Genomic DNA, 20,943 nt, shown 5'->3' with positions numbered 1-20,943 from the left:
AATAATACAATTGCAGGCAAATCATCGTGCTTGCGTATAAAACATACGCGCATACAGTTATGTAGCTGTAAGCTGATGAACTTAGCTATACAACCCCGAGTTAGATGCATCGACGAGATTTCCCATTCTCCACGGAACTGAAAATGGAAATTGGCCGGCGTAATCCAGACGGGCGACACATCAGGCGATCATGATCCAAGTTTTTTTGGTCCTTCCCGTCCGATCTTTCTCTCCTCGCCGTTACCAGAAGTTGTCGTCGGGCAAAGCCTGAACAACCCATGGTGGCGGCACGGTAAGGACGACTATGGTCGGCCGCCCCGGTAGCCGAAATCCACTATATGAAAAATACGATTTGTTTTATACATGGGCTGGTACATGTGGGGATTTGCACGTCAAACACAAGCCTGGTAGCAGCCCATATCTCCAATCTAGTGAGTCCGGCCACACCCGCAATCCCAGGCAGTCCCAGGAAATCCCCAAATACACCTAAAAAAAGGAAATCCTCAAATCGAGCCAGGTAGCCAGCGTCTAGAGAGACTAAGAGCATCTATAACTAGGCGTTTTAAACCCGTCTCATACGCCCGTCCACTCCACTTCCAATCCCCTCCCTCTGATCCGATGGCCAGCGATGGAACCAGCGGCGGATCCGGTTCAAAATCCGACGGGTCGAACATCAACGTGGAGGAGATGGCCCTCTGCATGTTAGTAGTTCTCTATAACGTTCATGTCAGATTTTGTGATTTTTGGTGGTTACATTACTTAGTTGTTGAGAATCTTGAACTGTTCTAAATCATTGGTTATGTTAATTTTTGATTGCATCTAGCTTCATATTTGAATTTTATAAGATTTGATTCAGCGCACTTGCATTTCTTAATAAAAAAATTTGTACCTCAAATGTTTCACCCTGGCTAAGTTTAATTCCTGGATCCGTCACTGGCGGCACGGCCCTGAATGGTTCCACACGGTCATCCTCGGCAGTGACTCAAAGAGAACAATAGTAGTGACAAGAATAGGAACGGCATGGCGACGATCCCGGAGCAGCTGAGCGACACGTTGCGCTCAACATCGATCTTACGAATCGCGCAACGGCGACAAGAAGCGCAGCGGCATGGTGACGATCTGGGATCACCGGCCGCGACGCGTTGCATTCAGTTGTGATCATACGAATCACACGGCAGCAACCACATGACACCTGATGATGTATGCGCATGGCTTAGCTCTGGCTAAGTGTGCCCCAGAGGCAGTATGCAGCAGCGGCTCACCGATGACCACCAGATACAGGCGACGCGGCAGTCCGCGCAACTAAAGAAAAAGAAAATGGAAGGATTCTTCTTAATACATAATAAATAGTTATAAAAAAAATACATAATAAATAAAGACACCTTAGAATGAGCGTTCCCAAGGGCGATTACACTTTGAATTTGATAAATGTTCTAAAAATAATTTGAGGGTTCTTTTTTATTTCGGATTGGAGTAGTATAATTGCTAAAAAATTAAGTATTTCATTGTGCAATTCTAAAATAAAGTAAGTCCATTTTCCTATTCTTTTTTATATAGTTCTTGATACAATCCCTTACTTTTTACCTTCTTGCAGACCTGCGGAACAATTTTTTGGTTGTGCGAACCAAAAGGAATGGTGTTTCTGGTTGACGTATTTCTTTTTTCTTCGGATAAGATAATTCCGGTAGTGAGAATGAGATTTCCGCAACGATCGTAAACCCTCAAATAAAGGACTTACTTTATTTTAGATTGTGGAATGTAAAAAATTAAGTAACAATGAATTTCCCTAAAAGGTAGAGGATGATACATCAAATAATCTATAACGATCAACTAAGAAAAATCCTAGATGAGTGGTCGCTGGCCGGCGATCCCCACATCCAGCCTGTTGGGCGCTCCTCTTGAGGCCAGTTCTTTTGGACGATTCTCCCATAATCTTGAGAATCGACCCTTCACCCAACTTCTCTCAGAATCTTGTATCCATATTTTTTTTTACAATCCTAGTTGTTCTCATCCTAACTAGCTAGGATTATAAATAAATATTCGTTCAAGATTCTGGGAGAAGCTAGGTGAAGGATTGATTCTCAAGATTATGGGAGAATCGACCAAAAAACTGGGCCTTGGGTTGTTATGGTGGTGCGATTTGGTTTCCCTAACAGTGCATGTAGCCATGGTGGGTGGTTTACGTGACCTCCGGCGGTCGCTATGGCCCTCCTTAACTGAGCCTGCCAAGGTGATCCCAATTAACCCAACCAGACGATGTGACTCCAAACTGCTCGACGATGGATCTTGGTAGTACGACAACATCCAGCGACAAAAGACAAAGTGGCAGGTCAAGATGACCGCCATCTACGTCCGTGTGAGGATGTCTTCAGCTCGGTAACACATCTGTCGCGTGGTATTGGGTTGCTGGCAAGGGCGGTGGCGCATGCTGGTGTTGTCTTCTATAGATCTAGCACCGACTACCAGTAATGAGGTCGATGAAGCGGTGCTAATCCTATATTAGGAATTTGGCTTTGCCGATGACCTTCCTCTCTCACCAATGATTTCATCGGATCTCACACGAGGACCATGCATGCATGTAATTCTTGGTACTGTGGAAAGTTGAGGCGACAACACAATATTATTTCAGTTTGATAAAAACCCTAGGTCTGACCCTAGTTGGGTTACACTTTGCAATGGTGACGTTTTCACGTCGTTGCCTTCTTGAAGGAGTCACTGAAGTTTACTCAGACTTGATCTTCAAGGTGAAAACCCATGATATGGCCTTTAATGGTTGGATCCTACAACAATAGCGCTTGAGCATCGCTCTCTTCTTAGAGACATTGTTATCAAATACCCCTTCTCATTGTCCTTGTTATGTCAAGAGGCGATTGTTGATGTTGATGGTCATTGCACTAGTTTGTCAAACATGTGTTTGATTGCTTGAGAGTTCTTTTTGCTCCACCTACGCATGCCTCCGGTATTGACTTTGCACTTTGCTGGTGTGATTAATTGTGTGTCTGCGTTGGTGTTGATTGTGTAGATCCTAGTCATGAAGAGGGGGATGTGTGTATTTTGTTTGTATCCCCTTGATGCTTCATTTTGAGTCGAGAAAATCCATCATCATTTATAAAGGGGAAAAGTGCATCGATGATTTGTCATCGCTTTTTTATGAAAAATAATTTGTTACTTTAGTAATAAGCAACTTTTAGGTTTGTCCATGCTATGTAAATATATACATACACACAGGCATAAAGGGCATGTTATGTGAATATACTCTGCGAATTTCATATCATAACTCATGCATAAGAGCAACTCCAATGGAGCGACCATTTCGTCCGCCGCTGTCCGTTTGGGTTGGCGCGGACAGAAAAGTCGGCCCAACGCGCCGAACCAAACGGACGCGCGTCCGCTTTTTGTCCACGGGTGACCCATTTCCGGCCCATTTTTGAGTCGGATTTGCGTCAGCGCAGACACGCGACGGACGCGCGCTCACTCGCCTTCTCCTTTCCCCGGGCCCGCTGGTCGGTGGCTCATTGGTCTCCCCCTAACCCCAGCCAACAGCAATCCTCACCCGCCTCCTTCGTCACTGACGTCGTCACTCTTTTTCGCCGGCGACTCTGTCAGCTGCCACCGCCTCCACATCCGCCCAGCAACGCCGCTCACTCCCCCCGTCGCCCCCTCCACCGCCGTCTTACTGCCGGGAAGCAAACCGTTTCCCACCGCCGCTCTGAAAGGATCGATATAGTTGACTAGAGGGGGGGGGGGTGAATAGGCAACTAACAATTTTTAGCTTTTCTTTAACAATTTAAACTTTGCATCAAAGAAGGTTGTCGAGATGTGTAATTAAGTGAGCAACCTATATGATGCATCAATGATAAGTACACAAGCAAGTAAGAGATATATCACAAATAAGCTTGCACAAGTAAAGGCACGAGATAACCAAGAGTGGAGCCGGTGGAGACGAGGATGTGTTACCGAAGTTCCTTCCCTTTGAAGGGAAGTATGTCTCTGTTGGAGCGGTGTGGAGGCACAATGCTCCCCAAGAAGCCACTAGGGCCACCGTATTCTCCTCACGCCCTCACACAATGCGAGATGCCGTGATTCCACTATTGATGCCCTTGAAGGAGGCGACCGAACCTTTATAAACAAGGTTGGGGCAATCTCCACAACTTAATTGGAGGCTCCCAACGACACCACGAAGTTCCACCACAATGGACTATGGCTCCGCGGTGACCTCAACCGTCTAGGGTGCTCAAACACCCAAGAGTAACAAGATCCGCAAGGGATTAGTGGGGGAATCAAATTTCTCTTGGTGGAAGTGTAGATCGGGGCCTTGTCAACCATTCCCGAGCAAATCAACCAGTTTGATTGGCTAGGGAGTGAGATCGGGCGAAAATGGAGCTTGGAGCAACAATGGAGCTCAGGTTAGAAGAGGTAGTCAACTAGAGGAAGAAGACACCCCTTATATAGTTGTGGACAAAATCCAACCGTTATCCACCTAACCAGCCCGCGACATGCGGTACTACCGCCCCTGACCAGCGGTACTACCATAAGGTCACGTGGTACTACTGCCCCTGACCAGCGGTACTACCGCAAGGCCATGCGGCACTACCGTGAGGGACTGCGGTACTACCGCAACAGCAGCAGGAGCTAGGGCAGACCTGTAGCACAAGGGCTGAGGGCGGTACTGCCACAGGCGCGGTACTACCGCTCCCTCTTGCGGTACTACCGCAAGGAAGGAAACTCCTAGCCTGGGAAGAGCGTGGATGAATAAAAATACATCCGTGCCTACTTCCGCTGGAAAACAGACGAAGCAAAAATCCGACACAGTACTACCGCAGAGGAGCGGTACTACCGCCTGGCAGCTGACCCAGGCCGCGCGCGATACTACCGCGCACTGGGTGCGGTACTACCACGGAGGCGCGGATGTAAAAAAATTACATCCGCCCCTACTATCGTGATGAAGCGGCACTTGGCCTAGGGGCCACGGTACTACGGCTCAGGGGGAGCGGTACTACCGTGGGCTCCTGCGGTACTACCGTGCCGAAGTACGGTACTACCACAGGTGCCTGCGGTACTACCGCTCCAGGGAGCAGTACTACCGCAAGCCCATTATCAGCAACCATGACAAAACAAAGAGGAAAAACGGAGGATGCTCCAGTGCGAATGGGAAAGGAGGAGACAAGGAAGAAAACGTGTACGTGATGATTCCACCTGAACCTTTCCGACGCGGACCCCCTCTTAATAGTACGGCTTTCCTACGATTCAAATCCACCAAAAAGAAACGTAGAAAAACGCCGTCTTCAATAGTCTTCGAGGGGCACCAAACCGTCTTGTGCCTAGCGATGAAACGTCTGGGAAACTCAAGGCACACGATTAGTCCGCAAAAGCATTGTCATCAATCACCAAAATACCTTAGGGATAAATATGCCCTTACAATCTCCCCCTTTTTGGTGGATTGATGACAATATGGGATTTGCACAAAAGGAAATAATATTGAGCAAACGCAAACCCCTCCTCTCTAGAATATAGACGGGCTCCCCCTAGATGTGTGCAAACTAGATGGGTGCTTTGGACTGCACGACACACATACTAGGATCAAAACTCCCCCTATATTTTAGAGACAAGGCATATCTTGCAATAGTAAGGCTAACACTAGACAAGATAGCAAATACGAGCATAACATAAGTAGCACAATCATAAGCTCACTAAGATAGGATAGAGTGCATATGTCTTACACCATATGAAGGATAAGTCTCAAAGGCGCAAACCAAACCAAAGCAAACGAGGTCCAAATGAAAAAACAAACACACCAAACACGACACACGACTCGCAAGCACGCAAATCCCTACACTCTCTCCCCCTTTGGCATCGAGATGCCAAAAACGCAGAGAGGACACGTACACTCAAGGGGTGGCTCAGGCAGAGAAATCATCCCAACTCTCCTCGTGCTCCTCATCAGACTCAGCGGCGGGGACGGTCTTCTCGATGTCCTCCTCAGAATCAGTCCAGTTGTAGCCTTGCTTCGCCATCCATGCAGCCTCTGGCGTGATGACCTCCTCAGAACCGCCAGAGACGTCCTCTCCAAAGACCCTCATAATCTTCTTGTCGCGGCGGCGACTCTCCTTGGATGCCACATGAGTCCTGTACTGCCCCTTTGCTTGCATGCAGAAAAAAGTCTTCATCTTGTCCTTCAACTTCTTGGCCCACGAGGGCTCAGAGGAAGGATGGGAAGACCTAGCAGCATGGTCCTCTGCAACATCCTCTGCTCCAGCCTCCTCCTCATTAACAGCCCTCCTAGCAGCAGACGCCTCAGCACGAGTAGTAGTGTTGGCCCAGTTGGGCTTGACACGGAGACTGATGGGCTCATGCCGAATCCAGTTTGGAGCAAGGAACTCATCACCAGGGTACAGCTTCTCCCAAGTCATGGAGATCAACAGAAATAGGTATGGTCCATAGATAGGAACCTTGCAGGTGAACACTGCAAACCGAAGCTCACACCACATGATGTGTGAGACATCAAGTGGCTGAGTCTGAGACACACGTGCCTCCTCGCACAGGAGCATCATATCCACCAGATAGGCATGAACTCTGTCCTTGTCGCCAATGCGAGGGAACAGAGAGTTGCGGAAGATGCGATGCATGATATCCAGAAAGGAGTTCAGCACCCATGTCGACTTGCCACTGGGAAGCACCTTCTCAACATAGAACGGCTGTAACTTGTTCTTGGTAGCAGACTCAGGATTGGCATGGGGGCGAACACCAACGGGTGTGGTGAGCCCGTCATCAGAAACTTGGAGCAGATCCATGAACTCCTTCTAGATAGCAGTCAACTTACGACCATTGGTCATCCAGGTCATCCTCCGCTCCTCCCCGGGGTGAAAGTAAACTGAGGCAAAGAACTGACAGATAAGCTGAGGGTCATAGTCAAGGTGGAAAGAGATCACATGTTCAATACCGAACTGCTCCACCAAATCCAGAGCTTCTCCAAAGTACTCACGAAACTTGTCCTTCCTCAAGTGATTCATGTCTATCCACTTGACACCCACGTAGGTATTTTGCTTGTTCTTGATTACATCCAGATAAACAAGAGGCTGCTGCTTGGTCCAAAACAATTCACTGCCTCTGAGGATAGCACGAGCATTCACATAAGGGTTGATCTTCCGGCGTTCGATGTACTCAGCAAGGGGAATCTCGTCCATGCCCTTAGCGGGTTCCTTGTTCTTGCTAGCGGTGGTCTTGACATTGTGCTTGGGGGCACTGGAGCCCTCTGGTGCTTCATCTTGATGATTGCGCAGTCGCTTGGAGCCAGTGTCACGACTGGGATTGGAACGACGAGAGCCACCACCTAAGAAACAAGAGAAAGCACACACAAAGAGCGAGAAGAATCAATGCAAAGACCTTAGCAAAACAAGAGAAACAAGTAGAAAGCATACGTGGTAATTGCCACGAGAGAGATTGGACACCAACGGTAGTACTGCCAGGGCGTGCAGTACTAAAATTTTAGTACTGCTCCTAGTCGCGGTAGTATCGTGTGAAGTCACAGTAGTACCGTGGCTTGGAGCGGTAGTAAGATCTTAGTGCCACAGCACGTGCGGTAGTACCGGACTAACGGTAGTACCGCACAAGAGGCGCGGTAGTACCGCACCGCGTCAGATCCAAACCACTTTTGAATCTGAGAAGAAATCGTGAAACCACGGCAGTACTACGGTTGATCAAATCTACCACGGGACAATATATCAAGTATAATTTCTACGCAACATGACTCTCCTACATCCCACTCTTGCAAAGATTTGGCCTAAAATCTCACGAACAACATGCATCTCCCCAAAAACCTAGAAGTGAAAGAACAACAAAGAAAGAGAGGGGTTTGGGGAGAAACCTTGGTCCATGGCAAGAGGAAGTGGTGGGGAACGATCCCACCGGTCGGAATCCGAGGAGAGTGGCCGGAGACGGAGATCCGGCGAGGACCTCCGGCGCCATTCTTGAGCGAGAGACAGAGAGATGGTGGGGAGAGAGACAAGTGAATGGGTATGGGGAGTTGGAACTCCCCTGCCCAAGTCATAACCCCCACGCACTCGTCAGCATGGTAGTACCGTGCTTCATTGCGGTAGTACCGCTCGGCGGAAGTTCCGCACCTGAGCGGTAGTACCGCTCTCCCAGGCGGCAGTAAAAAATTACTGCCGCGCTAGGTGCGGTAGTACCGTGCACTCCATACGCGGTAGTACCGTGGCAGGCCGCGGTAGTACCGCGGGCTCAAGAAGTTGCACGTTTCAAACAAGAAAATAGGTCTTCGCACCGAAACTTCAAGCCAACAAGACACCACAAGAACACGCTCAACACAAAGAAAGAAAGGCAAGAGATAACAAGAAACAACCTCGAGACACAATGTGACGCCCCGAGACCGATGCTCGAGAAGACTTCCATATATTCCGGGTTTTGCCGTGTGTTTCATTTGTGCTTACCCTTTTATTTTTGCATTGCATCATGTCATCATGCCATCATCTCATAAATCTTTTGCATCTCAACTAAATAAATTGTGTGGATTTTCGATCCATTTAAATCGAGGGAAGAGTGACTTCTCTTTATAACATATCCTCCTAATATTTAGGGAGCTATTATAAATATTCCACTATTTTGGAATTCACCTTAACACACTTGCAAAATCCCAATGCCTTTGTTATCACAACTCTTGGCCTCTAACTTTGCTATATATCCTTTCTCTATTTTTCCGGAGCTCCACCGAGATTCTCAATCATTTCTGGACCGTCCTAGCACCCACTTTCTATTTGAACCCATTTGAATTAAATTCAAATGAGTGTGGACCTAGTTTTCCCAAACCTCTTCCAACCATTTTTGTTAAATCCTTCATATTCTCTTGGTCCAAGGAAAACATCCCTGTTGGTCTAATTCCTTTTCTAATTATCTCTTTCTGTTCTCCAAAGTTCTCTTTATTTTTATTTTTTTTATTGGGAGCCCAATTTAGCTTTCCAGGCTGGCCCTCTCCTTCTCTCTTCCTAGTCTTCCTTTAGCCCAGCACAACAAGGCTAACCACTTGACCTTTTGGCCCAAGGCCCGTATCCCTCCTAACCCTAGGCGCATCTGGACCCTCTCCCTAGCGCCGCCAGAGTCAGCGAGCGCTGCGGCCTCGCTCGACCCCTCCTCCTCTCGATCTCCCTCTCGGTCCTTCTCTCGCCCGATCCATCCCCTCTCCCCTCGATCTCTCCCTTTCTTTCCTCCTAGCGCCGCCAAAGGAGGAGCCCGATCCCCATCGCAGCCTCTCCCTCGCGAGCGACCTCCTTCCCCTTTTCGTTCGCCTGCCTCGACATGGGGCCTTGCTCCTCCTCCCGCTCGCGCCTCCTCCTGCCTCGTCCATGGAAGCCGCCGCCTCGACTTCTGGCTCCGGCCTCCACCGGCCGCTCCCTCCCTGGCCTTGGCCTCGTCCTCGACTACCCAGGCCAGAGCTCCCACTGCTGCGCCTTGGACAGGAGGTCCCTCACGGCCGCCCGCCGCCGTCCTTGTCCGCGTCCGTGGAACCAGGCCGCCGAGCTCCACCAAGCCCCGCCATCGTGTCCGGTCGCTGCCGGCCACCACGACCAGCGCCGGCCATCCTCCTGCCGCTCCTGCTACCCGCCTCTGCTCTACACGCACGGCCCCTGCGTCTGTGGCTTCGCCTCCGTTGAGCTCGCCCCGCCGCCTCCGTTCTACTCCGGCCAGATCCAGTTGGCCCCGTCCTCCTCCATCTGGGGACTCGCCGTTCCCCTCGTCACGTCGCCGGAGTTCACGCCCAAGGCCGCTACAACCTCACCAATGGCCGCGTCCTTGCCTTCATGTACTACTATTGCGAGATGCCAGGGCCACCACTACACCTGTACATCGTGCCGTGTTCGTTCGCACGCCAAGACCGGACCCATCAAGTACAACCACACCATGTTGATACGGGAACCACTACCGTCGACCTCCGAAGAACATGGTTTTGCCGAGTACCCCTTCGTTTTGTCAAGACCATCAAGTCCCACGACGACCTTGTACCACTACCGTCACAAGAACCGAGACCGGCAAGTCCGAAGACCCAAGTACCATGACGCCAAGTACCCTTCGGATCGCCAAGGTGGATCTCGAACGTTGACGAGGTTCCGATAAGACCGTCGACGTGTACAACCACAATGTGAACGTGTGCCCGACGACCCCGAAGACCTATGTTACACCAAGTACCACGACAACCTTTGACATGTACCCCTACATCGCACCGAACATGTACCACTACGTCTGGAGGCATCGGATCCGTCAAGTTTCACTACCGCCGTGAACAACTACCGTCGCCGAGATCGCGAGAACCCCTACTTCCTCCTCGAAACGTGAACGACTACCGTCGACCCCAAGTGACTCGGATTCGTCAAGTCCTTCTACGAAAACGTGTACCTCTACCGTCGCGAGTACCTCTACCGTCGTCGTGTACCCCCTACTTCCACCACGTCCCGAGAACGTATACTTCATCTACTTGGCACCGAACGAGAACCGGCCCGTTTGCACGCTTCGAAGGTATAACCCCGAAACGACCGCCCGTGGACGAATGCATATGTTGTATGAAATGCTCGCGGTTGCACCGTGCCCGACGTGTTTCTTGCATGTTCCCCGTTGCCATGCCGTCGTCTCGTGGGAACCCGGTTGCCGATATCACCCCACCTTCTATCGCATGTCACGCTCCCGTCACTTTTCCTTTTGCACCGGTATCTCCGTGAGCTATCGGAACCAGAATGTTGCCGTGGCACCATTTCCGTTGTCATTGTCGTGGCACCCCTTTTGTTTCCGCCACGATGAAAAATGCTTCTTTATGCTCATGTCAACTTTTAATAAAAATTGCATAAACTTGTTCATGTCATTCGCATCATGATAATAACATTTAGATGGTTAAAATTGTTGTTTGCTTTTAAATTACTAATGCATATGGGGATTTACCGGATTCGTTATTTGTTATATCCGGCCCCATTTAAATTGTTTAGATGGTGTAGTTTTGTTATGCCTCACCTCTTGCCATGTTAATCAACATTTAATATTGTTGGGTACCTAAACGAGAGAGAACTAAATAATTATTGTGGTGTCCGTCAATATGCAACTCGTTGCATATTCAGCTCCACTTAATTTGTAGTTTTGTTTGTGCACTTTGCCATGCCATGCCTCTTTAAACCGGACATGCATCATACTTGATTGTGCATCGTGCCATGATTATGTGATGGTTGTTTACTATGTTGTTTGCTTCTTTCCGGGTTGCCTTTCTCATGAGCTTCGGTTGCGTTCCGGAGTTGTGAGGATCCGTTCGACTTCGTCCGTGTGTCTTCTTCATGACTCGTTCTTCTTCCTTGCGGGATCTCAGGCAAGATGACCATACCCTCGAAATCACTTCTATCTTTGCTTGCTAGTTGCTCGCTCTTTTGCTATGCCTATGCCGCGATACCTACCACTTGATTATCATGCCTCCTATATTGTTGAACCAAGCCTCTAACCCACCTTATCCTAGCAAACCGTTATTTGGCTATGTTACCGCTTTGCTCAGCTCCTCTTATAGCATTGTTAGTTGCAGGTGAAGATTGAAGTTTGTTCCTTGTTGGAACATGGAGATGTTGTTCCTTGTTGGAACATGTTTACTTGTTGGGATATCACAATATCTCTTATTTAATTAATGCATCTATATACTTGGTAAAGGGTGGAAGGCTCGGCCTTTTGCCTAGTGTTTTGTTCCACTCTTGCCGCTCTAGTTTCCGTCATATCGGTGTTATGTTCCCGGATTTTGCGTTCCTTACGTGGTTGGGTAATAATGGGAACCCCTTGACAGTTCGCCTTGATTAAAACTCTTCCAGCAGTGCCCAACATTGGTTTTACCATTCGCCACCTAGCCTCTTTTTCCCTTGGGTTCCGCGGACTCAAGGGTCATCTTATTTAAACCCCCCCCCCCCGGGCCAGTGCTCCTCTGAGTGTTGGTCCAAACAGAGCCACTTGCAGCGCCACCTCGGGGAAACTCGAGGTTTGGTTTTAGTTGTACATAGTGTTCATCTGAGTGTGCCCTGAGAACGAGATATGTGCAGCTCCTATCGGGATTTGTCAGCACATTCGGGCGGTGTTGCTGGATTTGTTTTAACCTGTCGAAGTTGTCTTGTAGAACCGGGATACCGAGTCTGATCGGAGTGTCTCGGGAGAAGATATATCCTTCGTTGACCGTGAGAGCTTGTCATGGGCTAAGTTGGGACTCCCCTGCAGGGATTTGAACTTTCGAAAGCCGTGCCCGCGGTTATGGGTAGATGGGAATTTGTTAACATCCGGTTGTAGAAAACCTGAAGTTGACCTTAATTAAAATACATCAACCGCGTGTGTAACCGTGATGGTCTCTTTCCGGCGGAGTCCGGGAAGTGAACATGGTGTTGGAGTTATGCTTGACGTAGGTTGTTCTAGGATCACTTCTTGATCATAGTTTCACGATCGTGCTTTGCCTTCTCTTCTCGCTCTCATTTGCGTATGTTTAGCCACCATATATGCTAGTCGCTTGCTGCAGCTCCACATACTACCTTGCCTTACCTATAAGCTTAAATAGTCTTGATCGCGAGGGTGTAAGATTGCTGAGTCCCCGTGACTCACAGATACTTCCAAAACTAGCTTACAGGTGCCGAGGATACCGAGCAGATGACGCAACCAAGCTCAGAAGGAGCTTGATGAAGATCTTGTCCTTTGTGTTGTTTCGTTCTAGTTGATCAGTAGTGGAGCCCAGTTGGGGTCGATCGGGGACCGTGTCGCATTTGGGGTTCTTCTTTTATTTTGGTTCCGTAGTCGGGCCTTGATTGTATTTGGATGTTGTAATGCTTTATTCATGTATTTGTGTGAAGTGGCGATTGTAAGCCAACTATGTATCTCTTCCCCTTATATATTACATGGGTTGTGTGAAGATTACCTTATTTGCGACATTGCTTTCAATGCGGTTATGCCTCTAAGTCGTGCTTCGACACGTGGGAGATATAGCCGCATCGAGGGCGTTACAAGTTGGTATCAGAGCCTTCCCCGACCTTAGGAGCCCCACTGCTTGATCGAATTAGCTGCCGTTGTTGAGTCTAGAAAAAATGTTTTGAGTCATTAGGAATTATATATCGGAGAGTTTAGGAATTCTTTTTACTCCCCAGTCCCTTCATCGCTCTGGTAAGGCATCCTGACGTAAAGTTTTGACTCTTCTTTTCTCAAATTTCACTAAAAAAAATTTAGGATCACGCGGGTATCTTAGAATCGTTCCGATGGTTTTGTGACGAGAACATTGTTCTTGGTGCCTCCTGACATTTAGGGGTTGTGGCAGTGTCCCGGGGAGTTGAGCTCCGAGGTGTTGTCGTCACAATTTTATCGTTGCAGTTCTGGAATACCTGAGTTTAGTTCGCCGACATCGAAAATCTCTTTTATGCAGTTGTTGGTGAGATAACCTCGATGCCACCCAGTACTGGGGTGGGAGTTCGGGAGTATTGCCATAACTCGTATAACGAATGCTTTTCGAAGGTTGAGGTAGACGATTTCCGAAGGTTTCTTGGTTATGTGTTGAAGGATGGATACAGCTGGATGTAGGATTTGTTAGTTTGGGTGAGATATTATGCTTCCCCTATATCCCCAACACCTGATTGCATAACCGGAAAATTTCGGGAGTTTATAAGTGGGAATTCAAGTAGCTCTTAGGATATCTTTCCGATAGATGTATGATATGAAATTGGGGTTCGACGTCTAGTGGTCCGCCTATCCACGGTTGGTTTAAAGTGGTCTCGTTGTGTCTTAAAGAGTCCTTGGCTATGCCGACTCGGGGACGCTTCGTATGTCATGTGCACTGCCTTGTACATGATGGTGCTGTACGACCGAGCCCGTGTAGGCCCCACCACGAAAACTTCTGACGAAATCTCTATCATATGTTTGTTCTGGCTTATTCCGCAAGCCAATCCTTTGTTTTTGTTTTTGAGTTGTGGTATTCGAGTTGCTTCAAAGTCAAATGTTGATTCCATACCTTCTCTAAACGGTGTTCTCATACTCCGAGGTGAATACCAATCCTTCATGATAATCGAGATTGTCATGCCAATTTCTTTTCAACCGGCGTGTTTCTCTTCAAGTGGATCCGATCATTTTAACATCGCAAGATCACCTCTCGGTTTTTCTCAACGGTGTTTGTTTCATCCGTCTCCAAGTTGCCTTTGTTTTTCCCGCCCTCCCACCCTTGTTTCTTCAAGGACTCATATTTCTTGATCAAGTATCCATCTTATTGATGTGAAGCCTCTCCATTCTTCTCCTTCATGTTCTTACCCGGTGTTTCTCATGAAGATACTAACGGAGCCTCAAGTTTATAATTCTTTGTTCTTTTATCTTCCCCGGTGTGTTCAATGCAATCTTTCGATGGTGATCACATCTTTTCCTCGTTTCAATACCTTCTCATACCAGTGCACCTCATAATAATTCACTTCTCACTATTCATTTGTTCCGGAGTGCTGAAGATATCTCAGAAGGCTCGTCTTGTCTTTCAAGATCAGTTCAACCTATTTCGAGGTTTTTATCTCATTCTAGCCATTTAAATCTAACCGGCCCATTCTCTCTTTTAAATCGTTCTACGATGTTCCTTTTGAGTGGGCCCTAACCCACAGGTCTTTTCCCAGGATCTTACCTGACTCTTTTCCCTTCCCGGAGCTATCTATCAAATCCTTTTCAAAGTTTGATGTAAGAATGAGTTATCATCAGTCACATGCCTTTCTCCAAGATCTTTCAAATTCTTTTCATCATTGGATCAACCTTTCCATTCTTCATTCTGGAGTGCCTCTACAATTATTGTTGGTGTTTCTCGTTGTCATTCTCAGATTTTGAAGACCGAAGAAGAGTTTTCCCTCCATATCTTATCTGTTCTCTCAAAGATTCGTGGTTCTAGTTCAAGGCCATCCTCTCATAATTGTTTTGATTGCGAGAATTCCTTTCGCCTATCTGGAGTCCATCAATTCAGGTTTATTCATTCTCAATTTTTAGTTATCATTCTCCAATCTTGCCGGTGCTTCGTTCAAGTGATCTCTAATCGGCTCGTGATCTCTTCGTTCTCATGTATCTAAATCCTCTCAAGCATCTTCATTCGTTTTCTAATTCTTCCCGGTGTTTCTTTATTTTATTTTCTTCGTTCATTTTGAATTCTACCGGTGGCTCTTCTAAGATTCTTCTTCCTTCGTTATAATATCAATTGACTCCTTCTTTCCAACCCTACCGGTGGTTCGTTGAAGACTTTCTCAAGTTTGCGCTATATCTATCTTAATCCTTTCTATGAGAATAAGTAATATGTCAAATCCGTTGATTGTCATCAATTTAATTGGTGAAGGATACGCATAACGTAATTCTTATTCTTGCTTCATCCAAGTGATTAATTCCTTATTCCGGAGGCTCTTCAAATTCTCGGTTCCATTTGTTTCATCTTCTCTTTTTCCCGGAGTTCCAACCTCTTTCAATTATATCACCACGGAGATTCATCTAAATCGTTACAAGGATTCACCTTGTGTTTTTCAACTTCTCTTTCCTTTCGTTTGATCATTCTTTTGTTTACCGGAGTTCTTCGTGAAGGTTCTACATGATGTTTCATCAAGGATTTAATTCCTTCACCAAGTTTTCATCAAGATTCTTTTAAGGAGCTCAATCATTCTTCTTCTTGCAATCCGGAGTGCAATTCTTTCTTCCGTATCATTGGAGGTGGTATTATGTCATTCTTGATAATTTGAGTTCATGTTTCATGAATCACATGTTGTTAAGAATGAGGTATTTTATATCCATATACCTCTTCATTGGAGTTATCTTGGGTTATATTTTCACCTAAAACTTTCCCTAAGGATTGTTGCTATTTATGGTGCTTATAAATGATCCAAGTTCTTCATTTATCCTCTCGGCGAAATAAGTTTCTCGTCTCCTTGTTCTTATCAATCCAATTCTTTTTCCCGTGAGTGGCAGGTTGTCACCTCATAATTTGAGATGTATTCCATAAGACCATATCAAGCTTATTCTTTTCGTTGTTGGTTTTCCAACAACTTCGTTCTAGCATTTGTTGTAAGCGTGCTCCCTCGAGATCTTGTTTCCCTTCGTTCATCCCATTCCATTCTTACTTTTGTTTCGGAGGCTTTGTGATGTTGCTCTCTTCAACCCATCTTTTCGTGTTGTCAGGATCGTGTTCTTTTCTTGGTTTATCCATTTAACCGGAGTGTTGTGTCCTTTTGCTCAAGATCTTTCATTTTATCAAGTCTTTCATCTCTTTTCAACCGAAGTGCTACCCGAATCGGTTCTTTCTTTTCCTCTTTCTTAATGGAGTGCTTTCAACTACGTTCATATCCATTGCATTCTTTTCTCGAAATGGCTTAACCTTTCAAGGTTCGTGGTTTCACTCATTTGTCAAAGAAGCAACTTTGTTTTACCTCTTCCTCTTTCGTTTTCTATCCGGTGCCATCCTAGATCTCGGAACGAGATCCTCTCGTAGTGGTGGAGTGTTGTGACGCCCCGAGACCGATGCTCGAGAAGACTTCCATATATTCCGGGTTTCGCCGTGTGTTTCATTTGTGCTCACTCTTTTATTTTTGCATTGCATCATGTCATCATGCCATCATCTCATAAATCTTTTGCATCTCAACTAAATAAATTGTGTGGATTTTCGATCCATTTAAATCGAGGGAAGAGTGACTTCTCTTTATAACATATCCTCCTAATATTTAGGGAGCTATTATAAATATTCCACTATTTTGGAATTCACCTTAACACACTTGCAAAATCCCAATGTCTTTGTTATCACAACTCTTGGCCTCTAACTTTGCTATATATCCTTTCTCTATTTTTCCGAAGCTCCACCGAGATTCTCAATCATTTCTGGACCGTCCTAGCACCCACTTTCTATTAGAACCCATTTGAATTAAATTCAAATGAGTGTGGACCTAGTTTTCCCAAACCTCTTCCAACCATTTTTGTTAAATCCTTCATATTTTCTTAGTCCAAGGAAAATATCCCTGTTGGTCTAATCCTTTTCTAATTCTCTCTTTCTGTTCTCCAAAGTTCTCTTTTTTTTATTTTTTTTATTGGGAGCCCAATTTAGCTTTCCAGGCTGGCCCTCTCCTTCTCTCTTCCTAGTCTTCCTTTAGCCCAGCACAACAAGGCCAACCACTTGACCTTTTGGCCCAAGGCCCGTATCCCTCCTAACCCTAGGCGCATCTGGACCCTCTCCCTAGCGCCGCCAGAGTCAGCGAGCGCTGCGGCCTCGCTCGACCCCTCCTCCTCTCGATCTCCCTCTCGGTCCTTCTCTCGCCCGATCCATCCCCTCTCCCCTCGATCTCTCCCTTTCTTTCCTCCTAGCGCCGCCAAAGGAGGAGCCCGATCCCCATCGCAGCCTCTCCCTCGCGAGCGACCTCCTTCCCCTTTCCGTTCGCCTGCCTCGACATGGGGCCTTGCTCCTCCTCCCGCTCGCGCCTCCTCCTGCCTCGTCCATGGAAGCCGCCGCCTCGACTTCTGGCTCCGGCCTCCACCGGCCGCTCCCTCCCTGGCCTTGGCCTCGTCCTCGACTACCCAGGCCAGAGCTCCCACTGCTGCGCCTTGGACAGGAGGTCCCTCACGGCCGCCCGCCGCCGTCCTTGTCCGCGTCCGTGGAACCAGGCCGCCGAGCTCCACCAAGCCCCGCCATCGTGTCCGGTCGCTGCCGGCCACCACGACCAGCGCCGGCCATCCTCCTGCCGCTCCTGCTACCCGCCTCTGCTCTACACGCACGGCCCCTGCGTCTGTGGCTTCGCCTCCGTTGAGCTCGCCCCGCCGCCTCCGTTCTACTCCGGCCAGATCCAGTTGGCCCCGTCCTCCTCCATCTGGGGACTCGCCGTTCCCCTCGTCACGTCGCCGGAGTTCACGCCCAAGGCCGCTACAACCTCACCAATGGCCGCGTCCTTGCCTTCATGTACTACTATTGCGAGATGCCAGGGCCACCACTACACCTGTACATCGTGCCGTGTTCGTTCGCACGCCAAGACCGGACCCATCAAGTACAACCACACCATGTTGATACGGGAACCACTACCGTCGACCTCCGAAGAACATGGTTTTGCCGAGTACCCCTTCGTTTTGTCAAGACCATCAAGTCCCACGACGACCTTGTACCACTACCGTCAAAAGAACCGAGACCGGCAAGTCCGAAGACCCAAGTACCATGACGCCAAGTACCCTTTCGGATCGCCAAGGTGGATCTCAAACGTTGACGAGGTTCCGATAAGACCGTCGACGTGTACAACCACAATGTGAACGTGTGCCCGACGACCCCGAAGACCTATGTTACACCAAGTACCACGACAACCTTTGACATGTACCCCTACATCGCACCGAACATGTACCACTACGTCTGGAGGCATCGGATCCGTCAAGTTCCACTACCGCCGTGAACAACTAACGTCGCCGAGATCGCGAGAACCCCTACTTCCTCCTCGAAACGTGAACGACTACCATCGACCCCAAGTGACTCGGATTCGTCAAGTCCTTCTACGAAAACGTGTACCTCTACCGTCGCGAGTACCTCTACCGTCGTCGTGTACCCCCTACTTCCACCACGTCCCGAGAACGTATACTTCCTCTACTTGGCACCGAACGAGAACCGGCCCGTTTGCACGCTTCAAAGGTATAACCCCGAAACGACCGCTTGTGGACGAATGCATATGTTGTATGAAATGCTCACGGTTGCACCATGCCCGACGTGTTTCTTGCATGTTCCTCGTTGCCATGCCGTCGTTTCGTGAGAACCAGGTTGCCGGGATCACCCCACCTTCTATCGCATGTCACGCTCCCGTCACTTTTCCTTTTGCACCGGTATCTCCGTGAGCTATCGGAACCGGAATGTTGCCATGGCACCATTTCCGTTGTCATTGTCATGGCACCCCTTTTGTTTCCGCCACGATGACAAATGCTTCTTTATGCTCATGTCAACTTTTAATAAAAATTGCATAAACTTGTTCATGTCATTCGCATCATGATAATAACATTTAGATGGTTAAAATTATTGTTTGCTTTTAAATTACTAATGCATATGGGGATTTACCGGATTCGTTATTTGTTATATCCGGCTCCATTTAAATTGTTTAGATGGTGTAGTTTTGTTATGCCTCACCTCTTGCCATGTTAATCACCATTTTATATTGTTGGGTACCTAAACGAGAGAGAACTAAATAATTATTGTGGTGTCCGTCAATATGCAACTCGTTGCATATTCAGCTCCACTTAATTTGTAGTTTTGTTTGTGCACTTTGCCATGCCATGCCTCTTTAAACCGGACATGCATCATACTTGATTGTGCATCGTGCCATGATTATGTGATGGTTGTTTACTATGTTGTTTGCTTCTTTCCGGGTTGCCTTTCTCGTGAGCTTCGGTTCCGTTCCGGAGTTGTGAGGATCCGTTCGACTTCGTCCGTGTGTCTTCTTCATGACTCGTTCTTCTTCCTTGCGGGATCTCAGGCAAGATGACCATACCCTCGAAATCACTTCTATCTTTGCTTGCTAGTTGCTCGCTCTTTTGCTATGCCTATGCCGCGATACCTACCACTTGATTATCATGCCTCCTATATTGTTGAACCAAGCCTCTAACCCACCTTATCCTAGCAAACCGTTGTTTGGCTATGTTACCGCTTTGCTCAGCTCCTCTTATAGCATTGTTAGTTGCAGGTGAAGATTGAAGTTTGTTCCTTGTTGGAACATGGAGATGTTGTTCCTTGTTGGAACATGTTTACTTGTTGGGATATCACAATATCTCTTATTTAATTAATGCATCTATATACTTGGTAAAGGGTGGAAGGCTCGGCCTTTTGCCTAGTGTTTTGTTCCACTCTTGCCGCCCTAGTTTCCGTCATATCGGTGTTATGTTCCCGGATTTTGCGTTCCTTACGTGGTTGGGTAATAATGGGAACCCCTTGACAGTTTGCCTTGATTAAAACTCTTCCAGCAATGCCCAACATTGGTTTTACCATTCGCCACCTAGCCTCTTTTTCCCGTGGGTTCCGCGGACTCAAGGGTCATCTTATTTAACCCCCCCGGGCCAGTGCTCCTCTGAGTGTTGGTCCTAACAGAGCCACTTGCAGCGCCACCTCGGGGAAACTCGAGGTTTGGTTTTAGTTGTACATAGTGTTCATCTGAGTGTGCCCTGAGAACGAGATATGTGCAGCTCCTATCAGGATTTGTCGGCACATTCGGGCGGTGTTGCTGGATTTGTTTTAACTTGTCGAAGTTGTCTTGTAGAACCGGGATACCGAGTCTGATCGAAATGTCTCGTGAGAAGGTATATCCTTCGTTGACCGTGAGAGCTTGTCATGGGCTAAGTTGGGACTCCCCTGCAGGGATTTGAACTTTCGAAAGCCGTGCCCGCGGTTATGGGCAGATGGGAATTTGTTAACGTCCGGTTGTAGAAAACCTGAAGTTGACCTTAATTAAAATACATCAACCGCGTGTGTAACCATGATGGTCTCTTTCCGGCGGAGTCCGGGAAGTGAACACGGTGTTGGAGTTATGCTTGATGTAGGTTGTTCTAGGATCACTTCTTGATCATAGTTTCACGATCGTGCTTTGCCTTCTCTTCTCGCTCTCATTTGCGTATGTTTAGCCACCATATATGCTAGTTGCTTGCTGCAGCTTCACATACTACCTTGCCTTACCTATAAGCTTAAATAGTCTTGATCGCGAGGGTGTAAGATTGCTGAGTCCCCGTGACTCACAGATACTTCCAAAACCAGCTTACAGGTGCCGAGGATACCGAGCAGATGACGCAACCAAGCTCGGAAGGAGCTTGATGAAGATCTTGTCCTTTGTGTTGTTTCGTTCTAGTTGATCAGTAGTGGAGCCCAGTTGGGGTCGATCGGGGACCGTGTCGCATTTGGGGTTCTTCTTTTATTTTGGTTCCGTAGTCGGGCCTTGATTGTATTTGGATGTT

This window comes from Triticum urartu, chromosome 3A (genome assembly GCF_056163025.1).
Source record: "Triticum urartu cultivar PI428250 chromosome 3A, HENAU_Tu73, whole genome shotgun sequence".
Lineage (NCBI taxonomy): Eukaryota > Viridiplantae > Streptophyta > Magnoliopsida > Poales > Poaceae > Triticum > Triticum urartu.
Note: the sequence above shows the minus strand (reverse complement) of the source record.